Genomic DNA, 12,686 nt, shown 5'->3' with positions numbered 1-12,686 from the left:
TACACATAATGAGGATTTACATGTTACATATAGTTTGAAATTATACTTTTCCATGAATCATTTTCCTAGTGACTTATGCAGCCTGCTACAGCATTGTCCTTTGATGAGGAATGAAATCCAGGAAAAATGCAATTTATTGTCCAATTTCCACTGGCTGTATAATCTGCACTTGCCACTTTGCAATTTCTTGCCCTAGGCAAACAACTGTTTCCCTGTGTGTACATTTAAAAGTCATATTTTTAATGTCCTTTTCTGGAGTTCGCATTCTGTAACCAGTAATAAGAGGCTGCTTAGTCACACGCATCTGGTGAAAGAGATACTATTGTATGTTCTCAGTACAAAGCTCTGCACTGTTCAATTACATAAACTTGTTCTCCTTCAGATATGTAAATTTATTCAAGTTTGCCAGCACATATAGATTATAGTTATAAAAGACTTTCATTAGTCTTGCTAGGGGACTGAACAACCTGTGAGCAATTTCAGTGATAAAACACAGTTCATAAGGGAATTCGAGAGGGAGAGGTACACAAAAGCCTCCATTTCCAGAGGCAAAGCCTTTGTTAGCTATTAGCACGAGCATCCTGCTCTGGAACAGCAAGACAGTCCAATGTCCTCCAGTTCTGTTCATAAAGTTAATATGGTGCTGTTACAGTGGGTCTAAAAGAACTGGAGTTTCCAGCTGAAGAGTGATCAGACTAGATCTGGGCAAAACATTTCTTTAGGTTTGTAAAAAGTTGGGAAATACCCTGAAAAAAATATTCAGAAAGGCATCTGTGGGGAAGAAAAAAAAAAAAAAAAAAAAAAGTTAAATGAGAAATAACAAAAATAAGACATCAAAAACAGATTTTGCAGTTCCAGGAAGAAGCATTTCAGGTTAACATATGAGTCACAGATACCCTTCCCAAAACCACTCAGATGCCTACCCCGTGGCACATCAGTTACCATGTTCTTCCACTAACTGCATTCCCTGGGTTTAAGTCCATCCTTTAACTTACTTAGAGAAGGGACTTAATTCAGGCTCTTATCTCTTTGGAGACCTACGATACAAATGAGCAGCATCTCCTCTCAATTTCTATGAGACGATCCCTCAGGCTCCTCTGAATGCAGCCCTTTGATTTCAAATTTCCTCTGCTTTTATTAAGGATGCTCAGAACCAAAACAAAATGTTTTGGTTGTCACAGTCTATTTATTTACTAGAAAAAATACTGCTTTCCAGTTAAGAGTTTTTTTATTTCTCAGAACTGCCAGTGAATCACAGAAATTGTTACTCACGCAGCTCTAGTGATCTGTCCAAGGAATTCTATAAACAAAATTGATGGGAATAGGTGCTCAGCAGCCCTGGCACTTGACCTAATAGTATTTAATATGCAGAATATGAACAGTCAGCAGCAGAGGCCTCCAGATAACATAAAACAGTTGTGATTGCAGTTATTCAGAATCATTTTACTTACAGTATGTTACGTGGGTTTTTTTTTCTATTTTACATTGTTGAAATGAACAGAGCTGTTCTCTCACAAATATTTCCCGTGTTCTTATTAAACAGTTGTCACTTCTACATAGGTTTTGAGCTCACAAATAAATAATATTATATATATATATATATGCATCTAGATGCAAGTAGATGGTTTGCTGTGTAATCTGTCAAGCATGAAAAAAGATCTAAAATGAGCCTTCTACAAGTACACTTTAGAAAGCCACAGAACTGCTTTTAAAATTTTCTATATTTTTAATATTTTGAGATTTTTGTGGCTCACCAACAGTCTGTAGTACTCCTTAAGTCCTCCACTCCCACTGGGAAGATTGCCATAGGATCTGGCTGATGTATGGTGTGCGCACATCCCACTATCAAGAGAAAGCCTAGATTTATCTTCCAGACACTTCAGTGGCCTGGCACATGTGGCTATAGGATTCACTCATTACATCTCTTTACATTTTCAGATTCCCTAAATAGCACTTTGTGTATGCGTGTGCACAGTACTGAAGTTCATTGGCAAGGCAGCTGTGTACTCTAGCAGCATTTCTATTCATGACCATTAACAAAATGAAATAGGTCAGGCAATAACAACAGGTATTGATCATTTATATTTACTTAAATTTTTATGTAAACGTCTACTCCATGTATTTTTCTCCATGCTGCATTTGTTGCTTGCAGGCAACAACGTAGACTGTCATTTTCTGAATCTCAGCAAAAAGTCATTGCACGTATGCATGTTTTAGATTCAAAAAGGAGGTTTAAAAATTCAGCCTTACTTTGACTGTAATCTCCAATCTGAGAGATATCTGAAAAAGGGAACAGATATACCACGTGCACTGTATTTACATCCATAGTGTGTCTGTTAGTATGGACTATGGACCGCTGATTTATTCCTGTGCCTATGCATGAAAAAATGTTTCCCATCTTGCATATGGCTTAGAATAGAAAGCCTCCATTTTACCCCTGAGTTTGGTAATTTTTGGAAGATGAAAACAAATTCTTATTCTGTGAATATGACTCAATGCATGCATCCTTTCTATTATTTACTAAAACTGAAGCAAGCCTGTTATCCTGAAATGGCCACACTTTTTTTTCAAAAGGGAACTATGAAGTGCACAGAATTATTCAAACAAGGATTTATGATCCCACAACATGCTGCTGCAGTCACAGGCATGAATAGGAGTCCTGAAACGAAATCTAAGTTTAGATTCAAACTCACTGCTGAACAACTCCATGGGATTAGGTTTACTTTCCAATTCGATGCTCCCTGACATTTTTACAAGACCATTAACTGAATTTTGAAAGATAGCCTTGGAACAAATCAGATGCTGCAGTCCTGGTTCAGCCTGAGTTAGATACCTATGCGAGCATTTCAGGTTTGGAGAGAGGCAGAACAGTCACTGGGATCAAATCCTGTTTATCCTACTTGTCCATTTTTGCAGGACATTTCACTAAAAGAGCCAGCTATACATCCATTTTACAAGAAAAGACAGTTTTACAGCCTTTAATCAGCTATATTCTAAGACAAACTTCTGCAGTCCTTGCTTTATGGCCTTAACACACCGCATTTTGTTTTTGCTTTCAACAGACTTTCATCACTAAAGAATGATGCCAACATGGGGCAAATTATAAAGGAGAGTGCTGGTAATTCACATAGGTGGATGAGACGAGCTGGAAAGACTGTTTTCTGAGGACAGGGGTTATAGGCAATGAATGCCCTTAGGACTTCCGTGGTAACAGAAATGCCTCTGTCTCCCATTAGTTCATCAATTTCTAATACTCTTTACAAAATCTGGAAACAAGAAAATCCACAAAGGATTCTGGCACCCTTTCAAAAACTAAACTTTATAAAATTCCTCCTAAATGCTAGAAAATACCATTTTTCTACTTACACTGTGCCTCTTGCTGACACCCAAATCGTGAGCCAAGTTGCTGCTGCACGTGCACAAAACTTTGTACTTCAGTGAAGGAATCCCTTTCTGTCTGAGATCCTGCAATGACTGAGGAGTCCACTCTAAGTCTTAATAATCACCCACCATCAGTTAATTGATTATGCTCCCCTGGTTCAGAGGCAAAGGATTTGCTACCACACAGTATGGTGAGATTGGAAGGGAAGAGACAACCACCCAAATTACTGATGGACTAAGGAACATCAGCAGACAACTATCAGTGATTTCTATGATGGGTTTGGAGCTAACAGAAAGAGGCCAATAAAGGCAAAGTCAGACAGATTTCAGCCATGTGAATCCATACAGTTTGTGACTTCAGTGTTTGTGTCTTTACCATGGTTTACTACTCCCAAGTTACCAGGAGAAGATCTACACTCACAGTACCCAGGCAGATGTAGACTACTGCAAGGCTGCCGTGCCCTGCTACAACCCATGGAGGTACCTTGTTCTTACTGTGATATACCTTTGTGCCTGCAGAATCTAATTCAAAATTAAAGCAAATCTCATTGACTTTAGTGGGAATAAGATTCCCATACTGGCACAAAAAACTGCAGTGTTCTTGGCATCAGACCAACGTGCTGAACACCCTCTTTGCTAAGGACTTTCAGATAAATTTGGTAGGTCACATATACTAACAGAACTACAGCATTAAAAAAATACCACCACCTTCATCCCACTAAGACAGAACCTACAGTCCATAACGAGCTGAATTTCAAGCTATGACCACTCACTGGACTGTATGCTTTCCACCCTTGTAGCAGACTGTAAATCATCCAGCACAGTCAAGATCATGGTTTTGAAGAAATGAACACAAACAAGAGCTCATGCCCATATCTAATCAACACAATAACCATCAGCAGGAAGATCGCAACCCTAAACAATTCCTTGTTAATTAGGAAGGGCTTCCATGAAATGTCTCCAGTGGTCACTTAAGATATTGGCACAAATAAAGCAATGAGAGGAAGGGTGAAATTACAATGTTGTTATGACATTACAGTAAGATTACTGCATGTTCCCATAAATGACACTAAGCATGTAATACAGCTAGTTTAGCTCACCTTGGACATGTAAAAAAACTTGTTTGGTTTTAAGAATTTCTTTCTGTATACACAGAACTGCCTAACAAAGCAACACTAACCCTTCACGCTGAATGCATGGGTTTCTAGTGTGTTAATTTATGTGATTTAGCCTACAATAAAATAAAACCATAACAATTATGAATTTCAAGTGCAGAGGAAATTCAGGCTATTGCAGCTGTTCAGGGAATATGACGCTTTTGCCAGTTTTTATGATGAAAGCAAGAATATCTGCAGGCTGCCTTCAATTTGGAGGCTTAGTTAACTTGGCAAAAGTTTGTTTTGTTTCAGACAAAATCCTTCAAAGTTCAGTGATCTAAGATTTCTGACCATCTCTTCTTACAAGTGGTGAAACACAACATGCTCTGCTAAACCTATCCTTTCTCCTACAAGCACTGAAGGATGCAATGTCAGTTATGAGCATTCCTAAAGAAAAAAAAAAAGGTCTAGTTTGTTAAGCGAATAATTCAGACAATCATTTGGTCTTAAGTAATTGGTCTGCCATAGGGTTCCAGTCACCTAGGCTATATGAAATCAGAGTTGCTGTAGTTAAAAAAGTAGCTAATAATTCTAAGGTATGATCACAGTTTGCCAACAGTTAACCTAATTCAAAAGAATCCAGAATGTGTTGTCAGAGCATAGTGTAGAGATACCACTTCATTTAAAAAAAAAAAAGAAGGAAGATTAGTATATCATAAAACTAAATTTAATGCAATCAACCTTTCAAACAAACCAAGCACATTAGGTTAAAAAAAAAAAAAAAAGCATACTAGAAGGTAACACTTTTTTTTTTATTTTTTTATTTTTAGTGTTTGATAGTACATATATCTTAAATTCATCAACAAGCATTTAATAATCAAACAAAATTTTATTCTAGAGTCTGTCTTACTGTTAAAAATCAAGAATCACTGAGTTTCAATTATTTGTTTAAGCCAGGGGGCCACATTGTTCACAACCTTCTAATGCTAAAAATGAAATAGCTGTAAAAACATTTTCTTCGTCAAACAACAGAAAACACCTTAAGAAGATAACCAATATTCTCAACATAATAGCAACATTTCCTTCACAAGACTCACTACAGCTCCAAAAATGCACTCTTGCAGCAAAAGAATACTTCTCTCTCTTTCCCCCATATTTCTACTTCCTTATAGTCAGCGAGCCAGTCTATTCCAGTGGCATTTCTATGAAAGAAATTCAAAAAATGTCAGCAATGACATAAACTGAACTAACCATCATAACTTTTACCAGTTTACACTCCGTACCACAACAGGTTGCTCACTAACATGCCTTAAAATTCTGTTCTCTTTCTACTCTGTTGTCCATTCTCAAATTTTATTTGCTCTAACTGCAGAGTATTCCCAACTCTTTAGCATCCTAATAATTATAATCTTGTCCTCTTAGCATCAGTAGAGAACTGCTTATTTATGCTAATCCTGGTCCTTTATTTCTGTCACGTTAAATACTTCTAACCTGGAGTTTCATCATCACCTCTTCACCCTCTCTTATTTTAAAGCAATGTTTTTCATAGTCTTCTGTCAACTCAAGGTAAAGGAAATAAGGGTTTGATATTCAAGCTAAAAAGTGTTTTTGCATTTTTCTTCACTATATTCAGAACTAGCCTTGAAAAAATAAAGCAGTATTTTTTTTCCTTTAGTCCTGTTAAAGCAATGCATTTGTTTCAACAGTTCACTTTGCCTTTATGTTTTCCACATCTACTTCTGGCTAGAAAGACTAAGTGAATTTCCACAAGATGAGTATTAGGAAGAAGATGGGCAATGTTTCTCCTTAAGAACAAATAATATCTTTCACAGTTTTGGGATTTCCTGCACCAGAAGTAGTCGTTCAGAGCACCTGAAGATCCGCCTGTCCTCATAGCCTGGGTGCGGCACCACAACGATCCAGCTATTCTGTCAGTGAAAAGCGTGAAAGCTTACACTTGGACACATCACTGATGTGGGAGCTTATACTTGGACACATCTTACCACACAACAAGTTTTCATCCAAAATCTAATCCTGTAATCTCTTCTTATTTTATGCCTAGTATATGGCTTAAAGAATGGTTCCAGGCAATTAAATTCACCTTTCAAAGCTTCATTTGCAACAGAGTTACTCACTTACAGGCAGTGCCCCAAGCAGCCGGGGCTGTGTTGTACCAAGCCCTCTGTCCTTGTTGTTCAAGGCCCTCACTCCTTATGTTTCAGTCTGTTTGTCAGTGCAAATACCCATGGTGGGTGAACAGAGCACACAAGGTGGAGGTAACAGAAAGCAGTATTTACTTGACTAAACCAGAGGATCAAGCCTTTCAAAATATGCATACGCTGTATGCATATTTCTCATTTCATAGATTTCTCATTAACAAAAAAGATAACCCCAGACTCGAGAAGGGTGTTCTATCCCTGAAACTCACCTCAGTCTCATATTATACTACAAGAACAAACTTTTTTTTGTGTGCTGAAAAAAGCCTCTCGCACTCTATTACTGATGCGTTTGCGAAAAGTAAAGGGAGAGCGGAAAAAAGAGAGGAGAGAGAAACTTTTATGATTGTGTTAATCTACGCTGAGTGGTAATGGATTTTAAAGACAGAAAAACATGTTTCTCATTTGCTGTTTCCTCTCAGCCTCAGAAGTGCTGCAAAACCCATGCCTGATACTTAATACGGATTTGTTCAATGCTTGTGCTTTGTACTAAAGTGGAAAATTGAATAAAATGCCATTTAAAAAATTATTGCTACGATGTGAAACGGAATGAGTAACACCATAATAGACCATGACATAAAGCATTTCTCTTAGCGAGAGGATACAAGTTCTCCAGTGAGAGTAAATGAATTATCCATATCTCAGTATTTTAACTCACAGGAAATGAAGCAAGTGGCCAGATGGATTCTACCTGAGATGGGAAGATATTCAAAGGGATTAAGCCATCAGCAGGAATGATAAAGCTAATGGAGGATTTTGAGACTTTGGGCACTGGAATCCAGACAAGATTCAAAATAAGGAGCAAATTTTCTCTATACCAATTTAAAACAGCATTCTTAAGGTTCATGAGGGTTTCACACTGGGTTATGGGCCTGACAGAAGTTCAGCTATGTATGCTAACATCAGAACTACAGGTCTGAAAGAACCACCCATTGCAAGAGTTTGGAAATGCCAGAGGTGTGGCCAATATGTCACACTTCCAGGTAAAGGCCCAGGGACTTAGTCTATACTCAAAACATTTCCTTTGGTAGAGGGTAAATTTAAACAACATCCGTGACATCCAGTCCATTTTCCTTTAATAAATGCAGAGTAACTGCATATCCCTTTCTTCAGTTTGACTTCCAGAGCATACGTAACAGCTCTCCAACACCCAGAACTCTCCCTAAATCTCAGTCTTTTCTCCTAGTTTCACAATTCAAGCTTAAGGGAACAGAAAAGACAGTTTTACCCAAATCTTAGGAATAGCAGAAAAGATTAGAAATAGTACTAAACCAATAATAACTAGCTGCTGAACAACACGTCAGTACCCTTATTACAATACTTTACAAGATACAAGATCCCTTATTTTCCCTTTTGCCTAGTGTTTAACAAGTAGTAACAGCCCAGTGTTATCTAAAGGACCACTTCACTGGACCAAGGACCTTTGTTTGCCTTGCCTGCTTTGTTTGTCTGCATTCATCTGAAAATCCCAGTCACAATATTGCAAAATGTAGAGTCTGCTCCGCAGCCCAGCATCTGTCACTGGAAGGAAGCTTTCCCCAAAATATATACAAAATGTTCCCTCTTGTTCCTATTATGCATGATGTAACAGAAGTAATCCTGCACTATCTTAACAGTTGCTTAATCAAATTAACCTCCTCCTGCCTTCTGGGTTTGCAGCTCCACAGTTTTCCAGCCATCTTCTGGAAGTGAAGCTGCCTGGGTTGCCATAATTTTGAAGCATTATCTTCCGGTGAGAAAGCAACCCTTCTGACTTGTTCCATGTGAGCACCCCTCACACAGAGATGCCCTCCATCTGTACCCTGCTCAGCCCTGCCTTGTGCCTCTGGGCTTCCCAGACAGAAGAGACTCCGATCTTCCCAGGGCAGACTTAATTTGCACCACATGCATTTTCTTTTATGCTAAAATGCAGTAGTAGGCACAGTGATGTATTATCTTGCTAAAGGGGAAAAAGAGAGAAGATTTGGGGTTTTCTTTTCCTTCCCAATGGCAAATATTTTCTATGGATGAAGACTTTTTTCAAAAGAAGGCAGAGTACAGTCTTCCTGTCATTCCAGGTCAGAATGGAAACGTCAAGTCAAGTCTGACTGACTGGGATTATTTACCCAGATTACATTTTCTAATAAGCCAAAATGAAGCAAGTTAGTTGTCTTCTCTTTTTTAATTATATGACATCTTTAAGAGAGACAGTGCAGTTTTTTTTTTAAAGTATATTTACTCTTTCAACATTTTCTGGATTAAAGGTTAAAACACGCCTCGCTGCTTCCAAGAATACCACTCTCCACTAGAAAACAAAGCACACAATTAGCTAGCATTAAGCACTACAATTAAGATGGGGAAAAAAAAAAAAGCCCATTTAAAACATCAGGTTAGGAAGGAGTAGACAACCACTACACTACAACCACTACATAATGGCTTTTAACACTTTTCCCCTACTGTGACTGTGTTCTGTAATGCATGCTTTTCTCCATATATTAGGATTTGCATGCAGTGACTGACTTCGGCCTGAGCTCATGGGGACCAGGCTACAGCATGACCTGTCACATAGCAATTCAACAGCAGAAACAAATGAGTTTTGCAAATTGAGGGAGCTGTTTGTATCTGATAAGAGAGAACAGTATTCAATGTTCAGCACATCACGCTTCTTGTCTGGCCATAATTTGGGTTTGCTCACACTTCATTTCTGAGCGAAGAAGGAAAATACAGCTTAGGTTCTCCTTTGCTATTAGACAAACCATTAGAGCAATGTGAAAATGATTCCCTCAGCCCAGTGTTTGATTGAGACACACACAACTGTGTTGGCACAGGCGAGCTGCAAGTGCCACTCTTTGCTCTCTGGCACTGAGGCCTGCTAGCAGAAGCCAGCTTGGACCCACAACACCACAGTGACTCAAGGATGCAAGCTCCTGGGCACTGCCACGCGTTATTTTCAAAAGCGCTTTTTCTCAAGAGCCAGATCTGTACCAAGCTCTGATTTACCAGCACAAGCAACCAATATTACCAAGAACACATAATGCAGTGCAGCAGCAGCTCATAATGCAACTGACAATTTGGCTTGAGACTCTGATAAAGCTGTGGGTACAACACAGCCAATTTCCTCTTCCATGATGTTAAGATCCTTCTGCAGCACTTCTGATTTAATCTTCAGACATGAGGAAACACAGAGATATCACTCATATCCCTTGAGGTTCTCTGACACTTTCTACTTTTCAGGGCAGGTCTGACAGGACTTGAGAAAACATACTGCTCCCTCTTTTGTTTGGTGAGCTGCAAGTGGCACAAGTTCTTTTTCTCAATTAGTACAACAAGGGGAAAGGCACCATACCAGAGCATACATACAGCTCAGTAAGTTGAGAAAAGAGCATGTGAAAATTAATATGAATATGAGAAACAGTACTAAGCAAGGGGAGTTCCCTTAGAATAGGCTATTTGGATGTTGTCTTATGTTCAAAGGGAACACAATGCAGCTTCTAATAGTATCAGTGATAGCAACAGCGTCTCATTTCCACTTTGGGAAATCAATACAAGTAATGTCAAAGACTTTGCTATATTCAATAGTACATTAGTGAGAAGCAAGAACAGCTCTGAGCACTCTGTCTTGCCTTGTCTTCCTTTTGTTGCAGCAGTGGTCTTACTGAGATTATCTTAAAATCATCTTAACGGCTTAAAAGACAGAATATCTCATATCTAAGCATGTATGTGGTAGATACAGAACACATTTTATCACTAATAAGCAACACTGTTTCATCAGCTCACTTGAAGTATGAGAAACTCAACACAATGCTTTCTCTGCTTAAATGGAACACCTGCATAGAGGACAATTATTGAAGTTTACCTAAAACATGCTTGTATTTGTTTCCTTTGCTGTCCTTTATACTCCCTTTCAAACGTAAGAGAATATGGGATAGCAGTAAACAAACTGCTTAAGGACAGCAGTGTATATGCAGAACATTTAAAGTGGCCTTATTCTCCTTACAGATCTGCTGCCTTCTCACTTGAAGAAATTGTGCAGGAAGTCTCCACCAGCAGCTGTGAGCAGAACACCAGCCTTCTTCCAAGGGAGTCTGACTGCCTGAGGCTGAAAGAACAGCATTTTTAACCTGTCCCCCCCCCCTCTTCTTGCTACGAAGTAGATTCCAGATGAAGCTGGCACTTTGTTGGCTTGCCATCTGAACTAGCCCTCCTGATACTATTTATAGAAGGCCACTTCTACATGGTCTTGCTGATATTCCCATCCATCTTGCTGCAGTCCTTAACTCCAGGGATGCCAGCAGAATGTCACAGCCATGACACTTGGCAGGCCAGGTCCTAGATTGGTATAAACCAGCACTATTCTTGCTTACAGCTGCTAAGGATTTCACTTGACATTTTCACTACCACTTTATTCACACCCCAGATAATCTGTCTCACTTTCGTGAGACAGATTCACTTGCATGTTTAGCAAATACCCCTAAACACTTAACTTGTTCTAACGAAATACTTCAGCCTAAGTGTCCTCTTAGACAGTTCCCGAGCACTGAAATATCTGAATGGCATATTACTGAAATTATTTTAAATGAATATAATCTTTATTAACTGACTGGGAATTTTAATGTACATTCAATGAGATTTTGTCACTAATAAAAAAGCTATCATATTTATTGTACAGAAGTAAGTTTGCAGACAAAAGCACTGTGAATTATTATTTATGCTACATTGCCAATTGACAGATACTGGTTAACAACTAATTATTTGGTGAAAGGCTATTATCCATTCCAGTATAATTAAAGAAATATTTATTTTCTATTCAAGTTTTTATTCTAACTCTGTGGGAGATCTACTATACACAAACTAATTGCAGTTGAAAGATTTTGCCCCAGGAAAGATGATATTCACCATTCTTTGGTCTGTGCTACTGTTCTGGTGTTTTGAATCAAGCAGCAGCATCATTTGGAATATTAAATGCAATTGCCAGCTGTAATCTGCCATGGCAGCTGCTACCCCACAGAAACGCCCAGGGCTGCTTGAAATCTACCTCAGCAGAATTTGCTCACACTGCAAGCTACCGTAAAGCTTCCTTCTCCCTAGACTGCCATACAGAATGTTTTGGATATATTCTTAGGCATTCTCTGCCTGCTGCCCAGCCAGGCAAGGAAGTGACCTACAGTGGATGGAATTTAAACTGACATCTTCAACCAAAGAAATTTAAAGCTCAATTCTGCATCTACAAAAGTTTCCTGCTGCATCAAACATTTGCCAATCAGTTTAATTGAAGGAGCACTAAGTGTGCTCAGTAGAATGAGAACACACTATTTTTATTTTGCAATCTGCTCTTCCATTCGTGCAGTTCTCTGAATGAAATACCTACCAGAAACAATAAACAAAACATGTGTCTAATGTCACGGTGAGAAATGTCTCCACATAAGCAAGTTTCCAGTGCATTACCTCTCCATTTGGACTGCCCGATCCTGTAGCAAAGTGTGCTAAAAAGTTACTTGAGCATAAATTTTGAAATAGATAGTAAATGTAAAAAAAACAAGTGACAGAATTAATGCACTGCATCAACCTGCAGTAAAATAAGCATTAGGGAAGGTCCCTCTCCTTGACAGAAGATTCTCTTTCCTGTTCTTTACAGTGCACCAGTACTGCATAGTCTCTTACTATGCTTGATTTCTGCCCAGAAAGAGCTATACAGTTATAATGTAATAAATAGTTCATTTTTCCCTATCCACTGTTAGACTGATGAGTACTGATTAGTTCCAGCAGTGGTAATCTCTGTATTGGCTAACTCAGATCATAAGCTCCATTCCCATAATCTATAAACAAAACAATGTCAATATAATCTCTCATCTTTACTAATGAAAAAAAAGTCTCAAAATTGAGTTATCCACTGCAGCACTAATGACTAAACAATGAAGAACTTGTTCTTGTATAATGAAATAGATTATTTTACCTGAAAATACATAAATGGATCACAGAATGCTCTTCACAGCAGAAACGTTATATGAACTTG

General features: G+C 38.5%; 1 protein-coding gene across 2 annotated transcripts in view; it reads right to left on the bottom strand.

The window, feature by feature from the left end:
* Positions 1–12,686, bottom strand: part of AKAP7 (A-kinase anchoring protein 7) — a 74,763-nt gene that overhangs the window by 2,927 nt on the left and 59,150 nt on the right. The gene's annotated exons all lie outside the window — the stretch shown is intronic.

The sequence above is a fragment of the Tympanuchus pallidicinctus genome, unplaced genomic scaffold, assembly GCF_026119805.1.
Source record: "Tympanuchus pallidicinctus isolate F22 unplaced genomic scaffold, pur_lepc_1.0 scaffold1, whole genome shotgun sequence".
NCBI lineage: Eukaryota > Metazoa > Chordata > Aves > Galliformes > Phasianidae > Tympanuchus > Tympanuchus pallidicinctus.
The sequence above is the reverse complement of the archived record's forward strand: the minus strand, read 5'-3'. Positions and strand labels throughout refer to the sequence as shown.